Source organism: Apium graveolens, chromosome 4 (genome assembly GCF_009905375.1).
Source record: "Apium graveolens cultivar Ventura chromosome 4, ASM990537v1, whole genome shotgun sequence".
Taxonomy (NCBI): domain Eukaryota; kingdom Viridiplantae; phylum Streptophyta; class Magnoliopsida; order Apiales; family Apiaceae; genus Apium; species Apium graveolens.
Genome location: NC_133650.1, coordinates 133,256,985 through 133,270,969, shown reverse-complemented (window position 1 = coordinate 133,270,969; position 13,985 = coordinate 133,256,985).

The following is a 13,985-nucleotide window of genomic DNA, read 5'->3' as shown; positions in this document are numbered from 1 at the left end:
TATGAGAGCCCAGATGGCAAATGTGAGCTCAGCTCGCATATGAGAGCCCAGCTCACTTATCATGAGCCCAGCTCTCATGTGGTCACGTGAGCCCAGCCCACATGTGCTAGCCCAAGTCTTATTAATCCATGGTTCTAGCCCACACACGAGAGCCCAGCTTCTCAATGCACCTATAGGGACCTGTTTAGGGCCCATGGCCGAAAGCGGGCATAACAACTACCCCCAAAATTCCTGGTCGCATTTTTGAGGCTAGGAATTTTCTAGTTTTTTTATGACCTCACAGGTGCGAGTCCACCAGGCCGCACCAAACTACCTTGCGTGCCTCACCTCGCATGCCTTTCATTTTAGCATTCATTTTGACAGCCGTTGGACAGCTGGCGTGGGGATCCGTGTCGTCATCTAAGATGGTGACACGCGTCACCTCCTCTTTCTCTCTCCAATCCCCTATAAATATGTGCGATTTAAATTCATTTCTCACATTTCCAAAAACACTTCCTGAATTGTTGCTCAATTTGCTCAAGGATCTACCACGGCGAAGATTATCATCTCAACAAGAACCGTCTACCGGCGGCGATATTCTCCGGGACCAGATTCATCAGAATCTTCATACACCTCTCCCACAGGTACTCTTCGATTCGAGCCCGTTTTTTATTCATGCTTATTCACGTACACCATGCGAGCACACACCACCTGTTCGATGCGAGTTCACACACAACCACAACGCGCGATGCGAGCCCTTTCGCTCGTTTAGATACTTAGGTGCGATCCCGTGTGAGATGTGAGGACACTTAGGTGCGATCCCATACTTTTTTTTTGTTTTCTTTTTAGGGCCACACACTAATTTTCACCATCTTTTACAAATGTCGAGTGCGTCTTCAGCCCGCTCCTATGGATCGTCTCGCTCTTCCTCGAGCCCGGCTCGCACCTCTGCTAGCCCGGCTTGCTCTTCAGCTACTCCATCTCCATTAAACCAATACCCTCCTGATCAGCGAGGCTCAAAGGACTTCCAACGTGAGCTGACCTATCTTTCTGGTCGTCTTAGCCAACCCATCTCTCCTGGCTCAGCTATCACCCCTCAAGGGGCTTTGAACATTGCCAGAGTTGAGAACTCGATGCGAGCAGCTGGATCCGGCTCGCTTGATATTCACCTCGACCCGAACCCTGAGGATTTTACCAGGGAGAAGAATATATATGATTGGAGAAATAGGCCCGTGGACCTCTCTCATATTCCAGCCTCCCTTGGGGTAGAAGAGCTGCTAAACCGCGAGCCTGCTCTCTTGGATAAAGACCGAGCTGAGGAGATTTTAAGAGAAATGGCTGAAGAGAGGGCAGCCCGTCTGAGGCAAGCAGCAGCTAATCACCTCGACCCCATTCACCTTGACTCAGAATCAACTGACAGCGACCTGGGGAGTGCATACTATGACACCAGGAAGAAAGGAAAAGAGCCCGTAGCTGCTGAATATCCCATCCTGGGACTCGAGGGTGAAGAGGACGGCTCGCATTGGTCCTATGACTCTCCTCAGAGCGAGGAGGTGGCAGATGTTACAAGTCAGTACAAGATTTGTAACTATAACTATGCCCCCGCGGCCTCTCCTGAGCCTTATGTGCCTCCTGCCCAACCCGAGCTCCAGGGTGAGATTGTTTTCAAAAGGCAGATCATTCCTGATGGGGAGGAGAGCTCAACTGCAAACGAGGAGGTTAAGGTGCTCACTTGCCGCGACCTGCCTATATCGCTGACTCAGAAACATCTGGCCGAGCACATTGAGCAGTTTCAGCTCGAGGGCCATATTGTCTTGCCCCTACCTCATATGAGATGCTATAGATTCAATCACTTGGAAAATGGAGGCAGGGTGCCTCGCATGGTCTTGTCCACTTTCCTATTAAGGCTGGAAATCTCCTCTCCTTTTCATCCCTTCATCAAAGATGTTTGCGAGTACTTCCAGCTCGCACCCCTTCAGATCAATCCAAACGGATACCGGGCCGCCTTTGGACTGTACATCATGTACCACAAATGCGGGTACCCTTCTCTAACCGCAAGGCAGCTGGGTTACTTCCTCCATTTGAAGCATTCTCCTAACGACTTTGGGTATTTCTACTTCTCTGTCTGGCCGTGCTTCAACAAGAAGAACCTCATCCACAACGGGCCGAGCAACTCAGGGAAGTGGAAGAGCCCTTACTTCTATATCCACGAGGTGCCTCGAGTCCAGACTCATTTTTATTATAATCCATGTAAGTTTTTTTTTTCTGCCCGCTCTCGTCTCTTCTACCATAGCTCTTTCCTTTTAACAAGAATTTCTTTTATCTCCAGCCACCCCGCCTCGCACTGTCCTTGTGGGACAGGAAAAGATAAACGCGGACAGTCTTCTAAGTCTTCCTAAGGCGGACCGGGACATTCGAAAACTCATAACGACCTCCAATCTGGTCGTATGTGGGTTTTTGAAGGAAGGAGTGAGGCTGACTCCTCAGAAGAAATCTAGGAAGAGAGCCAGAAAGGGTAAGAATATCGGGCCCGCACGTCCGGGCCTGGCTGCTCGCATGCGCGAGCTCGTGTGCTCGCGTGCTCACTTTTCCTGCATGCATCTCACTTCACATCGCACTTTAATTCTCCGTATTTTTCACCTGGTCGCATTACTTCTTTCCTTTGCATCTTGCTGTGACTAATCTATTGCTTTGTTGTTTTTTTTCTTTCAGAAATGGCCATCTCCCCTATCCCCTTCATGGAAGAGGCTGAGCAGGCTGCGGCCTCGGGCCCAGTTCAGCCCGCAGCTGCGAGCACAAGGGCTCGCTCTCAGGCCAATCCTCCGGCCCGCATGACTACTCTCTCCGAGCATCTCAAGGATTCAGGGCCCTCTCCTCGACTAAAGAGGCATAGAGGTAAAGAAGGAAAAACTGGCGAGCCTGAGCCAAAGAAAGCTGCTCCCTCTGATACTCCTCTTCCCTCCTCTTCTTCTGCCAATATGGTTGCGACCACATTCGGTCGGCTCGCTCAAGGTCACATCAGCGAGCAGGATTTAAAGGATTGGTTTTCCTCTGCTCTCGAGGTTAACCAGGATGCACTCTCCCGAGCCGCGGCCGAAGTATACTATCGTTAGTTATCTAAGGCTCGAGAGATGCGAGCCCTCAGCCAGACCAACACAAAGCTCGAGGCTAAAGTCAAGTCCCTTCAGAGTAAGGTCATTGAGCACGGGCAAGAGAAAGTTACGCTGGTGAACAACTATAATCAGAAGATAGTTAACCTGAACGCTGCTCACGACAAGGCCCTAAGGGAGCAGAAGGAGGCTCATGACCTGGCTGCTGAGGCATGTAAGAAGGAGAAGGATGCCCTCGAGGAGAGGGTGCTCGAGCTGGAGGGATCAGTCTCTGCCCTGACCGAGGGCCGTGAGGCCGCCCTCGCTGATGCTAGGAACCTGGGGGCCAGGAATTTTATGAAAGTCTTTATGAAGAAGGTTCCTGACTTCGATTGGGCGGCTCTGGGTGCGAGCACAGCGAGGCATGCTGACAAGTTGAAGCTAGAGATGGAGAGGGATGCCCAAATTGCTGAGGAGGCTCGGCTCGCGGCCAAGAAGGCCCAGGTCATTGGTGAAAATCGTGAGGGAGCAGAGCCTGATAACCCTTGATGTAATTTTAATTAGAACTAGAATTTTGACTGGGTAAGCGGGCACCCCTCTCGCCTCGCGCTTGTATTTGAAATATTCTGCCTCGGAGCATAACTTATTTAACTTTTATTTGTATAAAATGTCAAGTCTTTTGTGCCCGCGTATGTCTTTACGGTGCCAGCTGGCTTTCTTTATTTTTTTGTGTTTTCTTACCATGCCTCTACTGACCAAAAGTAATCATAACTCTGGCAGCTTATGGCGAGCGTTACCCGTTCACTGCGAGCCCAAATAACCAGCTCGTGTCATTTGTTCAATCAAACAACCATTGAGAGAGAATGCCAAGTAGAACAAGCTCGCATCAACTCGCAGGTGTTGTAGGTGTGCTCGCACTAGCGAGCCGGCCTAGGAGCTCACATCATGCGACTTTGAGTATGTTTGATGGAGGGCTGGGCCCCCTGGGTCGCATTTGTGGTCTTGAGGGTCAGGGTATGAGCTCGCATCGCGGGCCTATACTTCCTTATCCTCATCTTTTATCTACTATGTGTTCATATTTGTCTAAGCGGGCCGTGGCCCGGCTCGTTTCATGTTCTTGGCGTCAAGAGGGCCGAGGCCCGGCTTGTTTTAACATGTTAACAAAACAACTGTTCTGTCCTCGCATGGGTTCCCAAGGATGGGGTCCCCTGCTGGGTATTTAATCTATTAACAGAAGTTAAAATATCAAGTGCGCAAATAGAGATCAATCGTTTATTCATAGATAATGGGAAGTGAAAAGAGTACATGCTTGTGGTCTCAGGGAGGCACCTATATGGCACTACCCCCCGAGACTTAGGAATATTTTAAGACAATACTAAGTCTGGAAAGAATAATATTACTGATAATACTTGCGAAGGTGTTCCGCGTTCCAGGCTTTTGGGATCAACTTGCCTTGCATATCATTGAGGTGGTAGGTTCCCTCCCAGAGCACTGACTTTATCTTGTAGGGGCCTTCCCAACTCGCTCCAAAGACTCCGTGACTCACCACCTTGGTATTTGGCATGACCCGGTGCAGAACCAAATCTCCCACCTTGAAAGTTCGGGCTCGAACCTTACTGTTGTAATGCCTAGCTGTCCTCTGTTGATATACCGCTATCCTGATCTGAGCCTCTTCTCGAGTTTCTTCGATCATATCCAAATAGAGCCGATGATTGACCTCGTTTGCCTCTGAGTCATAGTTGTCCCTTCGAAAAGATCCTGCTCCCACTTTAACGGGCACCATAGCTTCACACCCATACACCAGAGAAAAAGGGGTCTCTCCAGTTGTGGTTCGGGGTGTAGTGTTGTAAGACCATAGGACCTGGGCGAGCTCTTCTGGCCATGCTCCTTTCTTCTCTTCAAGCTTTTCCTTTAAGGTATGCTTAATGATTTTATTAACAGCCTCTGTCTGCCCGTTACTCTGGGGGTGGCAGACTGCGCTAAAGCTCTTCTGAATCCCCAGCTGCTCACAAAACTCTCGCATCTCCTTGCTATTAAATTGTTTCCCATTGTCAGATATCAGCTTGTAAGGGATGCCATAGCGACATACAATAGCCCTGTATACAAACTCCCTGAGCTTTTTCGCTGTGATAGTGGCTAGGGGCTCGGCCTCTGCCCACTTAGTGAAATAGTCTACCGCAGCCACCGCATACTTGACGCCTCCCCTGGCCTTCGGGAGTTCCCCAATCAGATCAATTCCCCACATGGAGAAGGGCCAGGGGCTCATGAGGGATGTGAGAGAGGTCACAGGGTGGTTGTAATAATTGGCATATCGCTGACACTTATCACAAGCTCGGGAGAATTCAGAGGCGTCTTTTTTCAGTGTTGGCCAGTAGTAGCCTTGACGGAGGATTTTCTGAGCTAGAGAGCTACCCCCGAGTGATTGCCACAAATGCCCTCATGTACTTCCCTTAGGATATAGTTGCATTCATCCCCGTCTATGCATTTGAGGAGAGGAACACTAAACCCTCTTCTATATAGAATCACGTCGTATATCACATAGCGGGCTGCTTTGTATTTTATCCTCCTTGCCTCATTCTTTTCATCCGGAAGTGAACCTTCTCTTATGTATTCTAGAATAGATGTCATCCACGTGGGGCCGAGCTCATTACTGAGGCTGCCCACCTCGTGCTCGGGCACACTAGGTTGCCTCTGTATATCAAGGGGCACGGTCCCTAGCAAAGTGCTCTCGCGGCGTGAGCCGAGCTTAGCTAGCTCGTCCGCGCCTTCATTCTGCCCACGCGGGATTAGTTCCAGCCTCACCTCGTTGAATCTTGCGATTATCCTCTATGCGCACTTCAGATAAAGCTCTGTTCTCGGCCCCTTAGCTTGATACCCCTCGTTTATCTGATAGACCACAATCATGGAGTCACTAAACACACTCAAATTCTCGACCTTCATTTCCAGAGCTAGCTTGAGACCGTTGATCAGGGCCTCATACTCAGCATCATTGTTGGTTGCATGAAAGGCCAGATGGGTCGCACGTCTGATCTTGTGCGCCTCTAGGCTGATTAGCTCGATTCCAGCTCCTGCTCCATCACCGTTAGAGGCACCATCCACAAATAGGCTCCACGATGGGGCACTATTTTGTCTCTCCAGTCCAACTTCTTCTGTGCTAGGTATAACAACAAGGGCTCCCGGCTCCACTTCTTGATGTGGGGGAAATTCTAGCACAAAATCGGCCAAGGCATGACCTTTGATCGCAGTCCTTGGCTTATAATCCACCTCGAATTGGCCGAGCTCAACCGTCCACTTCAACATTCGACCAGAAGACTCTGGTCTATGCATCACTTGTCTGAGGGGGTAGGAGGTTCGCACTTCTATCTTATGTGCCTGAAAATAGGGCCTGAGTTTTCGGGAGGCCAGAATCAGAGCATACGCTAGCTTTTCGAGGTTTGTGTATCGAGTCTCGGCATCGGCTAGCCTTTTACTCACATAATATACCGGGAGCTGGACACCATCCTCCTCTCGGACTAATACTGCACTTATTGCAAAGTCGGAGACGGCCAAGTATAGGATCAAAGTTTCTCCTGCCTTTGGGTTGGACAACATTGGATGGCTACTGAGATGCTTCTTTATGTTCTGAAAGGCTTCCTCACATTCTTCGTTCCACTTAAAGTTCCTCCCCACTCCTTTGATTGCTTTGAAGAACTCTTGGCATTTATCGGAGGATTTTGAGACGAAGCGGTTTAAGGCAGCCACTCGTCCCGTTAAGCTTTGAACATCCTTCACCCGTCGAGGGGATTTCATCTCGAGTAGGGCTTGTATCTTGGTTGGGTTGGCCTCAATGCCTCTATGGTTGACAATAAATCCCAAAAACTTCCCTGATTCAATCCCAAACACACATTTCTGGGGGTTGAGCTTCATTCTATACTCCCTTAGGATCTGGAACATTTCTGCCAGGTGGCGGACATGATCCCTCGCTTCTTTCGATTTCACCAGCATGTCGTCTACATAGGCCTCCATAGTTTTCCCCAATTGATGTTTGAACATCTTATTCACCATCCTCTGATAGGTTGCCCCCACATTAAGGAGCCCGAAGGGCATCCCGATGTAACAGTAAAGGCCCCGATCAGTAATAAAGGAGGTGTGCTCCTGATCTGGCCCATACATGGGGATTTGGTTATATCCCGAATAAGCATCCATAAAACTAAGTAATGCGTGCCCAGCCGTGGAATCAACCAGCTGGTCGATTCGGGGTAGAGGAAAGCTGTCCTTCGGGCAAGCTTTGTTCAGGTCGGTGAAGTCTACACATGTCCTCCACTTGCCATTGGGCTTCTTGACAAGCACAGGGTTGGCCAGCCACACGGGGTAGAAGGCTTCTCTCACAAGTCCTGCCTCCATTAATCTATCCACTTCTTCTCTGAGGGCCTCTGCCCTCTCTCCACTAATCGTCCGTCTCTTTTGCCTAACCCCCTTCTTTTTTGGGTCCAAGTTGAGCCGGTGGCACATGACATTTGGGTCAATCCCTATCATATCGGAGTGTGACCATGCAAAGACATCCAAATTATCCCTTAGGAAGCGGGCTAGATCCTCTCTCAAGTCAGGACTTAGGTTAGAGCCTATTCTGAGTACCTTGGAGGGATCATTTGGGTCTACCAAGATCGGGATTGTGTCCTCTGCGGCCCCGGCCCTCTCGACCATTGGGGGCATTCTCGGGTCTAAATCTGCTCGAGCCTCGCTAGTTTTTTCCATTTCCGTGATTGCCAAACCTTCCGCATCCTTGAGCTCGGTCTGGTGAGCTTGGGCCGGATTTATCAAGCGTTCAGAGGTTGCAGTTACAGTTCAAGTGATTCCGTCGGGTGGGTCCATAGTGATTGTTGTTTCTTTGTGTGCCCACTTCCCTCTCCTAAGTCTTACAGCGATTTGTTCTGGGCTCTCTTCTTCATCACTTGCTTCCTCTACAATCCCCTCTTGTATCAACATGATGGGCTGAGAGGCTTCCATTAGTAAGGCCCCTGGGCGTGGTTCCACATGAATTCCCATGTGCTCGAAGTAGTTCTCGGGCAACTCCTCAATTGAAATCAAATTACAAGTCTCGTGGCCCTCGGGACGTATTCTTTTCCTGCCCTCTACCTCTTCCATGGGGACGTCGCACTCACCTGCTTCAGCTATCTCCCTTGAGGCATTTCTTGACTCGGCCGCCTTGAGTGCCTGGTTATAGCAGACCCTGGATTCGTATTGACAGCTCTTCAAGATGCCTACCCCCGTGGGGGTTGGGAATTTTATCGTCATATGATGGATCGAGGTCACCATCCTCATCGCCCTCATAAGGGGTCTGCCCACTATAACATTGTAGGCACAAGGCTGGTCTACAACTGTAAACATAGCGATCTGGGTGGCCACATGAGGCTCCTCTCCTATGATCACCGGGAGCCGAATTGTCCCTTTCACTCCGATCGAGTTTCCCGTGATCCCGTACAGGTGCCCACCTGTTGAGGTTAATTCTCTATCCAATAATCCCAGTTTTTTGTAGGCATCATAAGTCAAAACATCAGCCGAGCTCCCGGTGTCCACCATTGCTCGGTGAACATTCACCGTCCCAATCTTCATTTTTATGACTAGGGCATCAGTATGAGGGTAATGCACCCATTTTGCATCGTTCTCCTTAAACACGATATCATCGGCCTCCCTTTCAAAGAGCTCCGGGGGCCTTTGGCTTAGATGATTGACGTTGGTGAGCGGCATGTCCTTTGCTTCCCGGGCATATCTGTCCTCGCCTTCCGGCTGTGTCCACCAATGTGAGACCCGCCTAGAATAATATGAATACTACCAGCCCGAGGGACCCTTTCTTTGTCTTCTGGGGGTGGAGGAGGGACGGTATGATAATCCGTCCTGTGTCTTCGAACCTCCTTGACAACCCACTCCGTAAGCTTCCCTTGTCTAATCAAAGTCTCGATCTCATCCTTTAGTTGTCTACAATCAGCTGTATCGTGTCCGGTGGCCTCATGGTATGCACAATACTTTGAAGTGTCTCTTTTATTGTAGTCTGTGAGAGGAGTTGCCTTCCTGAATACCCCCTTCCCTACATATGTAGCATATATGTGGTCGATAGAGGCTACCAGAGGGGTGTGTGTCTGCCATTTGCTTGTATAAGGCCTTCCCGAATCTTTAGTGGTCTCCTTGCCATGGGCAGACTTTTTCAGGCTCGAACTACGCCGATACGTGTTCCTCCTTTCGTCAGGGCTTGAGGATCGGTCCCTCTTGTCTCGATAGCTTTCGCTGATTTTCAGCTCTCTCATCGATTTCTCTACCCTCTTGAAGGGTTCGGCTTGCTCATAGAACTCGGCCAAGGTCCTCGGCTCACTCGCTTGGAGGCTCTTCTAAAATTTCGATCCTTCTTTCAGCCCTGCTATCAAGAAATTTTTGATGGTCTCCTCACTGGCCCCTCTCACCTTGGGGACCTCGGCGTTGAACCGAAGAAAGTATTCTGCCAAGGGCTCCCCCTCCCTTTGCTTGATGTTGGCTAACGTGGCCACAGGAGGCGAATAGTGGAGGGTCGACTGAAATTGTCAGACGAACAAGTCCTCCAATTGCCTCCACGTTCTTATGCTAGCCGGTCCCAACTTGGAGAACCATTATTAGGCACTACCTCTGAGTGATGCCGCGAAGAGTCTGCAGCGGGTCATCTCCGGCACCTGATAGACTTCCATCTCAGTGTTAAATTGAATAAGGTACTCTGCCGGGTCGGCTTCGCCGTTGAATAGAAGGTCGGGGTTGTGCCTAAACATCCGAGGTAGGGGGGATGATCGGATAGCAGCCGTAAACGGAGAGGGGGCAGCCGAGGCAGGGGGCCCTCTCTTCTCTCACTTCATCTCATCTAAGATCCTTCTCAGGTCCCTTACTCTAACAACTTCTCCTTCTCTGTCACCACCCGCATTACTCGAATGGTGTGAGCCCTGAGGTCGTTCGTGGCGTCCCCCTCCTCCAGCTCGCTCCTGCGACTCCTCTTCACGATTGTCTTTGCGTCTACGTCGCTCCTCCCTCCTGGGTGAGGTGTGTTGACGTCTTTCCGGAGGGGTCGTTGCCCGTTCCCTTTTCGAGCCTCTCTGATCCACGGGCTCTTTCTCTTCTCTCTCCTTCTTACAATTCTCCAATTTGAGCCTGAGGTCATGCTCGCTTAGTTTTTTACCCACTCGGTCTAGCACGCTAGTTGACCTTGCCTCAGATGAAGCTGGCTTCGGCCCTGATCTCGTAGAGATCTGGCTGCCCCGCTCATCATGGCCTCGGGGTATATCTTCCTTTTCGCGTGATGTTTCTTTCTTATGCTTGGTCTCGATTTCCACGTCATCAAAATCGTGGATCAGCTTCTTCTGAGGGCCTTTGCCCTTCCAGCTACGCTGTGAGACCTTGAGGCGGCGCGCCTTACGCTTGGCGTTCCGGACCGAGCTTCTTTCTACCTTTGACATTCGGGCATTGATCTGATTCATCTGATCGGCTAGCCCTTCGAGATATGTCATCACAGCCTGCCCGTCCACGGTTGCAATTGGTGGAGGTGGCGCCTGATTCTCTGGGGGCGTGTGTTCGAAAGTAGGGTCCTTCTTGCCTCCGCTCCTTGGTGTCGCCGCTTGCTTGCTTTCTTTGGTCATCTTTCTCCCTAAGATGAACGAGGCCCCTCCTTCTAGCGCCAAATGTTATAGGGAGAATTTTGTATAACAATGTTGTGGAGGTTAATGGGTGGAACAAAGATCAAGGACGATGTTTGAGGACGGAGGAAGGTTGTTTGGTGGTGGCTGAGCTTGTATGTGGACTCCTTAAGAAAGAATAGGGTTTGTTATTCTCTGTCAAGTGTCGACTCATGTCTCATACAAGTGCCTACGTACCCTATTTATAGGGATCAAGCCTCACGTAGTTCTTGGGGAACAAGTCACGTAGTTCTTGGGGAACAAGTCACGTAGGTTAGGGTTAGGGTTCTCCAACCCGTGCAGCCCAAGCCCACGATAAAGTCAGGCCTTCAGCCAATTAGTCACGTAAATCTCGACCGGTTCCACACGCTTCCTATAATCTCATGGCATCTCCGTATTTCTTCCCATAATTATAGCAATAACCCATGTCGGCCCCGAAATTTACGAGCAACTCAGTCATCTATGAGCCACTTTCCATGTCGAACACAAAATCCTCTAATGCGGGCCAACCTGGCGGCCTCGGCCCGCACCGCCTTCCTTTTTAACCAATAAATACAATGTTAACTTTGATTTCATAAGATGTGGGCTCATGGGCCCAGCCCGCGTGTGGGCACCTGAGCCCAGCCCGTGTGTGGGCAACCGAGCCCAGCTCGCGTGAAGTCATCTGAGCCCACCTCGCGTGCTATCACCTGAGCCCACCTCTCGGGAAGTCATCTGAGCCCACCTCGCGTGCTATCACCTGAGCCCAGCTCGCGTGAAGTCATCTGAGCGCACCTCGTGTGTGGACACCTAAGCCCACCTCGCATATGAGATCCCAGATGGCAAATGTGAACCCAGCTCGCATATGAGAGCCCAGCTCACTTATCATGAGCCCAGCTCTCATGTGGTCACGTGAGCCCAGCCCACATGTGCTAGCCCAAGTCTTATTAATCCATGGTTCTAGCCCACACACGAGAGCCCAGCTTCTCAATGCACCTATAGGGACCTGTTTAGGGCCCATGGCCGAAAGCGGGCATAACACTTCGAAGCCAAGGAGGAGGTGTGCATGATTTGATTCGGTTTTGTAATAGTAGTGGTCCTGCTCTGTTTTGCTTGGGATGGTTGCTTTTAATTATATATGGGCCTGGTTTGTGGCTGGGTGATAGGAAATTGGACTTTCTTCAAAGTAGTGTCCTGTTGGTTTGCTTGATTAAGATGGTTATGGACTTTCCTTTAGATTTGTTTGGTTATTGGGCCTTTTCTCTGTACTTGCTGTGCATGGAGTCTAGATGGTTTTGGATAGTTAGTTTTTTTATTTTCTTTCTTCCTTATTTATTTTTCTCTTGAATGTTTATTTCAAGAGTTAAATTTTTAAGGTCCCTTTGTATATTCTTTCTTATTATTATATTTTACGAGGCTTTGTCCTCGTTTACCCAAAAAAAATAATAATAATGTTGTTTGATATAGTTATATTTAGCCAAATTCAGATTTATACAAATCACAAATTAGCAAATATTAAATATTAGTATAAATTTTTAGTATAATAATATTTAGCATTTTTTTAAACATATTTAATTTTTACTAAATTTCATGATATGGCATACCAACGTTTCTTTTCTGAGAAAAAACAACATATCTCATATAAAATACGAGACAGGAGGCGACGTCGAGTAAGATTGTAAGATAAAATTATATCAAGTAAAATTCATGTGAAATAAATTACAAATTCGAGAAAATCAATATTTGAGTGATTTTTAACTATCATTTCCATTTATATATTATTAAACACCTCAGGCTTTGTGCATTGCAGAGTGTTGTTAATTTTTCGACTACAATTACTGTAAAGAAGATGAATTTTTCAGCAAACGACTAACAAATATTGTGTCATTTGTTTCAATACTGAAATATTTTATTTTTTATCTAATGATATTTTCATCCTTTATGTTCAACCAAATATTATTGTGAATTTATCCAAATTCAGATTTAAACAAATTAAAAATTAGCAAAAAAATTATTTTAATATAAATTTTTAATATAATTAATTAAATATTTTTACTAGACGTCATGTTATGGCATACCAACGCTCGAAAAGAAATAACATATCTTAAATAAAATAGGAGACGTCGCCGGAGGCGACGTCGAGTAATATTGTTAGATACAATTATGTCGAGTAAAACTCATGTGAAATAAATTACAAATTTGAGAAAATCATTATTTGATTGAATTTTAACTATCATTTCAATTTATAATATTATTAAACACCTCAGGCTTTGTGCATTGCAGAGTGCTATTAATTTTTCGACTACAATTACTATGAAATAGGTGAATTTTTCAGCAATCGACTAACAAATATTGTTTAATATATTTCAATACTAATTTTTTATTTTTTATCTAATGACGTTTTCAGCCTTTATGTTTAACCAAATATTATTGTTATTCGCTTATCTTAAACTTTACTTGATATGTTTTGAATAATATTGTCTCATCTAATAATAATATTTAGACAAATTCAGATTTCAAAAAATTAAAAATAAAATAAAAAATATATTAATATAAAATTTTAATATATGTTTTTTAATATTTTTCTAAACATATTGAATTTTAATAAATGTCATGTTATGCCATACCAACGCTCGTTTTCTGGAGAAAAACAACACATCTTATATAAAATACGAGACGTCGCCAGGAGGCGATATCGAGTTAGATTGTCAAATGCATTATATCGAGTAAAATGCAAGTGAAACAAATTACAAATTTGATGAAATCATTATTTGAGTGACTTAAACTATCATTTCTATTTATAATATTATTAAACACATCACGCTTTGTGGATTGCACAGTGCAGTTAATTTTTTTTTTTATCGTAGGTAATCCGGAGCCGCTACCCTTCGGGTGCGCACTGGGTAAACCCTAATTGTGAAAAAGGTGAATTTTTCAGCAAATGACTAACAAATATTGTGTAATATGTTTCATAACTGAAATATTTTACTTTCTATTTTATGACATTTCCATCCTTTATGCCCAACCAAATATTATTGTTATTTATTTATATTAAACTTTACCGGATATGTTTTGAATAATGTTGTCTGATATAATTATATTTAACCAAATTCATACTTGAACACATTATAAATTTGCAAAAAATATATATTAGTATAAATTTTTAATATAATTTTATTTAACAATATACTAAACATGTTGGATTTTTATTAAATTTCATCGTATGGCATACTAATGCGAAAAAAACAACATATCTTATATAAAATACAAGATA